Raw genomic sequence first — 9,295 nt, 5'->3', positions numbered from 1 at the left:
GGGATGGAAAGGAGAAAAAGCCCTTGACGTTGGTTAATCATAAAGTCGTAGAATGGTTTGGGTTCCAAGGGACCTTAAAGATCGCCTCGACACAGCCTCCTGCCGTGGGAAGGAACACCTTCCACTAGAACAGGTTGCTCAAAGCCCCGTCCAGCCTGAATGCTGCCAGTCATGGGTCATCCATAGCTTCTCTGGGCAACCTATTCCAGTGCCTCATCACCCTCACAGTAACGCAGTTCTGCATATCCAACCTAAATTTCCATTCTTTCCGTTTGTACCTATTCCCCTTTGTCCTATCACTACAGTTCTTGACAAAGAATCCCTCTCTGTCTTCCCTGTGGGTTCCCTCCAGATACTGGGAGGTTGCTCCGAGGTCTTTACACAGACTTCTCGTATAGAGTATGAAACACCTTTGTACACCAACTTGTTAATACATTGCCTGAGGTTACCAATTGACGTGACGAAAATTGTGGAGATGTGTCGGAGCATTCCTGCAACGTGCACTCGGAATGGGATGTGAGCAGAGAGCTCTCCCTTGTATGGGAAATACCGTGTGCCAGTGAGGTAGAAAGCATAAACCCTTTATGCAAGATAATTAACAGACTTTATCACAACGTGTTTTAAAGCCTGTTTTACATCATCGCCCCAGTAAAAACAGATGCAGATTCTGTGAGACTTGGTTTGCACAGTGGTTGAGCTCTACTGGGTTCTGCTGGCTGCAGTTGAAGCTCATGCAGCTCTCTTCTTCTAAATCCAAATTTTTTTTCAGCGTGGTGTTCCCTGCTGAGCGAAACTACAGGTTTTTCATGTTATTGGCATTAAAAGAAGATAAAAGCACAGTTTTCAGCTTTAAGGCAGAATATTGGAAAAATATTCAAACAAACAAAACAAAAAACCTAGAGCAGTTTGAGTAAAATATTTGACTTAGACATTTAGATATTTATTTAGGGTATCTTCATTTAAGTTATAATTATTTGTAACTTAAAAACTCACTCAGAATACTTTTTCTCACTAGTTAATTAATATGCAGTCATTAGCTTGTACAAAATAGTTCCCCCCCCCCAAAAAAAAAAAAAAAAAACAACAAAATAAAACAAAGGAAAAACTAAAATCCCCTAGGCAAGAGGGTGTGCAGAAGGGTGTTGAAAGTAATATTGTAGAGGAGGAGATTAGAAGTAGTGAGTAGGTGGAAATGGAAGCAGAGTTGTGGGCAGGGATTATGCAGTTATTAGGGTGAGAACAAAGGACCTGAATTTGATGCAGTAAAAGGATGAGAAAACCAAGGATTAGTCTTGAAGTGGGATTGATCTGAAATATGTCTTTGGTGGCATTTTGAATCCAGTGCTTCAGAGGTGGAGGCACAAGGAAGTGAGAGGAAGACACTGCATAATAAAAAAATGTTAGCTGCTAGGGTTACATCCATGGGAGTTGATTAGTGATCCATCTAAGAAAAGTATGTCAATTATATTGTTAGCAGAAGTCAAAATATGATGTGGACAGGAAAAAGCAGCAACCAAATATGTTCATTTCCTCTTTTATGTATGGGACAGTCTATATGTGCTGTCTTTCCAACAACATCAAATTCACACAAAAGAGGAGATTAATCAGATAATAACTATAGCCTATTTCTAGACTTCCACTACAAGGGACATTGAGGCTTTCAAAGCTCAAATGTCAGCAGTCAAGCAGACAGAAGTAAATCTGTCTTTCACCATAAAACTCTCACGATCAAGGTGAGGTGAGGACATGAGTGCAAAAAATCATCCGCACTAAGCTCCCAGTAAAATGAAGGTTAAGCATTGGTAGGGGACCTTTAGAATCCTTGAACTTGTGATATTGCCCTGTTCAGTCACAGTTAAATGTTCACAGCTTGCTAATGAGGAAGTTCTCTTGTGGTAGATTTGGAAAAAAAATACTACTTTTTTCTTCTGGCCACTTTAGTAACCTTGGGATTGACAATGCAGCTGTGATAATGTTTGCTCTTGTTTTGCTCTCTGCATTGTAAAGTGACGTTGATTTCTGTGTGAGAAAGGCAATCAAAGGGGAAGACTTTATGAACTCCATGCAAGTAACCAATGAATTCCCCAGCAAAGCTTTTTGATTCTTTTAAATAATGCCAATGGAAACTGAAGTCTGCCCTCCCCAAGTTACCTGGTTTGTATTCATCTCACATGACCTCATTCATGGAGGAAATGCATTCCTGGCACGAGGGAATTGTTTACAATAGAACTGTTTTCTCAATGACTCTGGAGCTGGAAATTGAATGCTAACATAAACATCATAACACCACTCCAAACTGCAGTTATATATAAAGCAATACTTAATTAATCTGACCTTCATAAATAACATCACAAAGTGTATAATTTTCAAGAGTGAGCCGGCCAATATCTGTATGTACCCTGAGGATGGGGAGGGAGAAAGAATGGATAAAACATACTCATTATTTTGCTAATTAATCTGCAGAAGAAGCTTCAATACAACTGTGTTTAGAGAAGGACAGGGAACACAATACAAGTAGATGAAAGCAAAGTATAAGAGCTGTTGCAGCTGTGGTTTTCTGCTTCTTCACATTTGTTAATTTAAATCTTTCAACAGAGTTTTGTGGGTTGAACCAAAGTGTGGCAACTGTAGAATCAAAGTTATCATTTAAACGTGGAATCAAGTTTTTGAATTGGTAATACTGCAGGACAAATGGCTGATATTAGAAATGTCCTTTTGATCTTAAAAGATACAACATGTTGACGTGTTCTTAAAACACATCAACATGTAAAAGAAACATGTCACACTTCCAGAGGCCTTTGGGAGAAGGGATGAAGTTTTGGAAGAGCAGGTAGCGTGGTTGCAGCCTCCAGCCTCTGAAATCACTTGTGCCTGACTAATCATCTACTGAACTTGTGCCTGACTAATCATCTTTTCTGGTTGTGTTTTCTGCCACAAGGGGAAGGGCAGGGGAAGACCAGGATCCCATAGGCTACACTGTGATAAAGCTGGAGACACCTTGGTGTGATTTCCATTGAAACTCTCCTACTGCATTTAGAAAAAGAAATAGCACTGAGAGAGTAATTTCCATGCCCAAGTAAAACAACTTGCTTTTTTTTCTAGGCTTCCCCAACCCTTTTTCCCCCCTTTTTTCTTGTAGCAAGCATAGACGTGGCATCTAACAGCCCTCTTAAGAAATTAGCACTAATGGTTACATGAGATAAAAGCCTCTGTTAGTAATTCTGGGATTCCTGGAAAACTCAAGGTTTTAGAATAATGGCAGTGCAAATAGGTGGTTCCTGTCAACCAGCTTTCATGATCCCTTATCTCTTGAAGAAGAATAGTTAATAGGAACTCAAGAGCTGCTGTACTCCATCAGAAAGGGATCTAACATACTGTCTGCCCCTGTCCATTGTCTATAGAGGATACTTGGGAAAGGGGAATGAAATGATGGCCAGTATATGGTGGTGACAAATGTAGGGTGACTGAAATGTGTATCACACCCAGTTGTCTGCTTGGCTGCACTTTTCCAAACAAAAAACTGGCCCCGCTGTAGCTGTACAACAACTCATGTGCTGGTGGTCGTGCTGGCAGAGATCAGAGAATTGTCTTTGTCTTACAGGGCCACACAGCTCAAAGAGCAGTGCTCAGGCCATAGCACCCTATCCAGGTACCCTCTCTGCTGGAAAAATGTCAGCCTAATCCTGTGGGTCTCCCTGGAAGGAAATTTCCTGTGCCGCTGCACTCTGTGTATCTCCAGGAGGTGCTTGCTTGCAGCAGGGCCCAGTCCCAGTGCTCTCACAGCCACCAGCCCTCGCCAACAATGAACATGAGCAGGGCTGATGGCCCAGGGGCTGCTGCAGAATCACCCCCGGGGTTGTGTGCACACAGGCAGGTGGTGCTTGTAGGCAGCTGGGGCTCAGGTCGAAGAGGGGCTGCCTGCTGGGAGCAGAGGAGGTGTTGGTGCCTGATTGTGTGCTGCAAAAGCAGGTGACATGTACATATATAGCCCAGGCACCAGCCTGCTTCCCCAGGGGCTGCTGCAGCTGCTTTGGGAGGAATGCTCTGGAAACAAAAGTGCTCAAAGCACTGTTTGAATCAGAATTTTGTCTTCACACTGTACTTCAAAACTTATTTAACTGCTTAATATGTTTGGCATAGGTGTTAGAAAGAAAAAGAAAAGGAAAACAATATTCAGAATTAACTACTTGTAAATGATGAACCATTATATGTTATAATTTTTATTTTATGCTGAAGAAGTAACTGTACTTCTTGATATTTTGTATGTTGAGCACTAGATCTATTGATATAAAATTAATGACAACCCAGTAGTAAAAGCAAATCTTTACTCTCTAATTTGAAAATATATAAATTAAACTTGGGCCCAAGATGATCTTGAACTTCATTTAGTATGTGTTTCTTTTCATTTGGTACACCTACTTATACCAGACCTCACACGGGAACAATTTGCAGTTCACACTTGGACATGAGACTCCTTTGGCTTGCTAAATATTCCTAGGGATGCTGTGGATTGTGGGTTGGAAGAGAAGGCTGAGCAGCCTACCTTCTCCTCAGGTGGCATGGAAAAGTACTGCTGAAAGCGAGCAGGCACGGGCACAGGAGGGAAGAGGCTGTGGCTAGTCCCTGCACTTAAAGGTTCAGAGCTAAAACATACTTAAGTGAATGCAGGCCTTTTACACAGGGACATCCACTTTGTCTCTTGACATGAGCACCCACTCTCAACTGGTCTTATCACCTTAAAAATTATATTTAAGCAGATGATTACAATGCAAGTTCATGTTACAAGATAGCACAGCTGATATTACACATAACAGCAGTTGTTTGACTAGATGAAGCTCCAGAGACACCAACTGTGTGTTCACCTGTCACTGTAACAATACCCTCAGTGCCTCACTGCCCCTCCTACCTTATTGCACATATCCCCTGGGAACACTCTACTGGGCCACAATCGTTGAGCATGTACAGGAAAATGCACTATAGGATTAAAATGATACACTGGGGAGCTTGAAGATGCAGTTCTACCAAAATCACCTTCCTTTCAGGTGTAGTACGATTTTCTCCACTACTTATTATACCTTGAGTGCTGGGTAAGGGGGTTCTTTTATTCCTAATGAAAGGCAGTCCTTTTTCTAATACACAGACATGCCGTAGTCTTTATTAGAGAAAGCTTAGAGCTTGTGTTCTGAAGGTCTTAGTCATAAAATCAAATGTAGAGCCATTCTTACAATCAAGTGTTTCAAGATGTGACACATGTCAGCCTTTTCTGGAGTTGCTCTGGCTTTCCACACCTTCCCCTGCAGCCTTCCACTTGTCAGCACTGTCATACAGCCTTTCCTCCTTTTCCAGCAAAATCAGTTGCAACTCCTATCCTGCCTAACAGCTCTCCAGCTGGTTGCAGCTGCCCCCTTTCCCCAGTGTCCTAAGGAAGAGCTGAATGGCTGAGTGCATAAACCAAGGATCTTCTGACCAGAGGGATCAAAAATATGCATTGCCTGGGAATCTGTGCTTCAGGGGGATGGAAGAGGAGAAGATGCCAGTGCTGTGTGTACTGTGGGATGACACATACCTCCTGCTGAAAACTGGATAATGAGAGAAAGGGAAGAGGTTCACAGGCTTGAGAGCCCCCCTCCCCCTTTGTTTAACAAACTCAGGTAAGAGTAATGTGAAGGTTTGCCATGGCTTCACCTTCCCTTGGCCCCTACGTGTCTAGAAAATCCACAGCTGCTGCTGTTATGGTTTCTAAGCTCCTATTATGATACTGTGACAGAGAGAGCTTTAATACAGAATTTCATCTGTGGGGAAATGAGTTCCTTGATCACTATACTTTTCTAGGTTTTCAGGTAGAAATTCTAGGCAGACAGCTAAAGGAAGTGTTTCTGGCTGTTTTCAACTATGTCTCTTAGGAATTACCATTGAAGCCACTGCATTGCTTGCTCAATGTTTGTATCATGTTTTGCATTCCCTCAGACACAGTCTTTACCTATTACTGTCATCATTATTTTCCTGGATATGTATTTTCATGAATGCTTTCACTTTTTAGCCAGATAGGGAACATTTTTGTAGTTAAACTTGCAGCAACTTCTGGCCTATATCTACTCAGCAACTTGGTGATTAAGTTGCTCCACCCAGGCTTCTAATGTGTTTTTCAAAAATAGCAGTAATTTTCTGCTTTGTATTGTGCTTTTGGAAACACCTCTACGTAATCTTTAAAGATTGACAGGTCCTACACGTTTGTGAGTCTTCTCTGCTTCAAAACTAAGCTACCAGTTATACCACCCCAGTTAAGCCACATCTATTAGATTTGTGTTGATGAGACTCGATCTTGTTACAAAAGGCCGAATGAATGATTTGTAGTCTTTGTAGGCCTCTGGTTTTCTCAAGAACTTACCTTTTGTAGGTGATCTTAGGTAGTTGCTATGCTTGCAAACCACCACATTGCTCCCCAGCTGTTCTTTGTGCCTCTCACTGACAACTCTTGTTTCTAGAGCTGCTTGCTCTACCCCACATTGCTGCGTGGGACAGCATCGTAGTCTCCCATCGCTCTTTGCTTTACAGCTGCACTCTTAACAATACCAGAAGAACTGAAATTACCTCCTCCAGGTTCATGCCAGGTTCTCTGTCAAAGTAATTCAGACAACTTTGTTTGCTCAATCTTTTAACATGAATTAAATCTGTTTCCAGTTCCAGGTAACACACATGATATTGACAGCACTGGCAAGAGGCTGATGTTTATTTCTTGAATGAAATTACGCAACCTCTGCCCTTGCCATCAGTCCCTGCTAATTTATCTTTGGCACGCACTGCAGAGAAGCTGCTGCTACACAATGGAAATTTAGAAGATGTCTTGTACATAGCTCTGTTTCCCCCCTCTAACCCAAGAAACAGGTACAAAACAGGTTGCTGAATACAAGCAATTCAGCCATTCCTCCCCCTTGCACTGCTACCAAGTACATTAGAGTTGCTTGTGCTCCTCCACGTCCGTCTCCATCCTCTAACAACAGCACAGCCCATTGCCTTCCTGCTGTCAGCCTGGGAAAGGACAGCATGTACAGATGGGCCTGTCGCTTTGAAGGGAAAAACAGAAATCAGAGACACTCTGTCAGCTTTGCTTTGTTGGATATAAACTTGCTTTGCTATAAACACTGGAGAAATATTGGAACATAAAGAGCTTTGAAATAGGATTTAAAAAGAAATCGGTGCTCTATCTTCTTTTTGAGAAAGGAAAAAAATGGTGTGAAGGACAGAGGGTAAGTCAGACAAAAAAAGAAAGACACCAAAGTAAAAAAAAAAAAAAAAAAAAAAGCAAAAACCCCAGAAAATTAGTCAAAAGCAACAGGAAAGAGGCAGGCAAAAATTGCCAATTAACATTCACATCAAAGGAAAATTCTCATCAAAACCTTTTTCTTCCTGTAAGAAGCATCATGCATTTCCAGTATATACTGCAGTGATGCGAGCACACTTTACACAAAAGAAGGCCCAAGAGAATAAGCCAAATAGCCTCAAAGCTTGTGAAAACCATTTTACGCAGCTGACAACTAGGACAAAACCCCATAGGAGCCCTGAGTGTCAGCATCGCTGCCCTTGTTCACCAGTCAACTTCCAGCCTGTGCCAGCTCCAGGGGATCTGAAGCACAAACCCTACACGTGTTTCTGTGCATTCATTTACCCCATGTAGAGCCTCAGGTTGCCCAGGACAAAGAACAACACTGTGTCCCACTGCCCCACAGGAACCCCATAAATGCTCCAGCACATTTGTTCCCAGCTGGACTGAGCCCATCTAAACCTGGAATGGGCAGGAACCTCGCAGTGCTCCAGGTTCTGAATGGAAGTAACTTTGCAGGACCTCCCTGGTGTGCATTTGGGTGGGTGGTCACACAGGACCCTGCGTGTTTGTGAGGTGTTTGTCACCAGTGTTCCTATGTATGGGTGTGCAGGTGTGCCCTATGTGTGAGTTTGAGCCATGGCGGTGTCTTTATAGGGGCACCCCTTCTGTCTTGAAGCTGAAGGGGCAGTGAAGATGAAGGGTGGACAGAAAGGTTTAGGCTCTGTCAGCAGGTCCTGTGGCTCCTGTGGAAACTTTGGCTATGCTGCAGCTAAACCAGCTTTGCTGTCAGGCAGGCACAGTGCCCTGTTTGCTCCCACACTGAAAGGAGACACGTGCATTGTGGGCATGAGCTTTTTGAGCAGGTAAACAACAACAAAAAAGAAAACATTTTAAAATTATAGTGACAGGGCAAGACAGGACACAAACATACCAGTCCACAGCAAAAGAAGAGCAGTTATAAAGATTAAAACAGTAATAATTTCTTTGCTGTTCAGTTGTCTATGGAGCAACTAATAGCTGTGATTAATTAATTAAAACATCATTAAAACTTCAAGTGAGCTCATGCTCAGTCAGGCAAGAGCATAAGCATTTCAACTGGCAACTTAAATGGGACATTTGAAAACAGTAATCAGCTAATTTTTCCCAGATTTTCTAAAATCTTGCATAAAGCAAAAGTCTTGATAGGTAGATAGATAGTCTTGATAGTCTTGATAGAGCCTCCCTGCTTAGAGCCCATGCTCTAGCCTTCAAGGAGGAGAGGAAGAAGAAATGATAATTTGCATTCATATGCTTTTAATATTTTCCTAACTTTCTACTGGGCAAACAATTCACCTGGCTCTGCCAGAGCCTAAGTCACAGCTGCAAATAACAGTCCCCATTTGCAGCTGTATTTCCTGAATGAGATGGTGATATTTATAGCCACTTTGCCAGCCCCTTGCCTAGCTGACTTGCTACTGCTGAGACATAGATAGAGAAGCGGCAGAAGGCAACTACTCCAGCTGAGATTTTTGTAACAAATTACCTGTGGATGGTCATCAGGCCAACAACAGAGTGAGTCAGAGTAAATTACTGTTTATAGTTGACAGAATGCATGTGACACTGAGCATGTTTGAAAGCAAAGTCCCTGCCTCGAATAGCTTGGATTTAAATGAGTTGAGGCAGCAGAGGAGGAGTGAGGGCAAGCAAAAGCAAGTCCTGCCAATTCATGTTACAGTGCTTGATAATAGGTCACCAAGCAGGAAAGAAAATTCTGGCTGCATTATCAACATCAGGCCTGTGTCAGGCGTCAGTGACTTATTTCCTGGAGATGTCTCAAAACACAACCAAATCCTATTTAGAAGGGAACCTAGCTCCTGCTATGATGCAGATAGGACATTCTATTGTGTTTCCATGACTAATGGTTGAGAAGTTCAGCTGAATGAGCCCAAAAATGTCAAGCATTTCTGCAAAAGACTAGCAGATTGTACATGT

The sequence above is a fragment of the Vidua macroura genome, chromosome 1, assembly GCF_024509145.1.
Source record: "Vidua macroura isolate BioBank_ID:100142 chromosome 1, ASM2450914v1, whole genome shotgun sequence".
NCBI lineage: Eukaryota > Metazoa > Chordata > Aves > Passeriformes > Viduidae > Vidua > Vidua macroura.
This window is presented reverse-complemented; position numbering follows the sequence as displayed.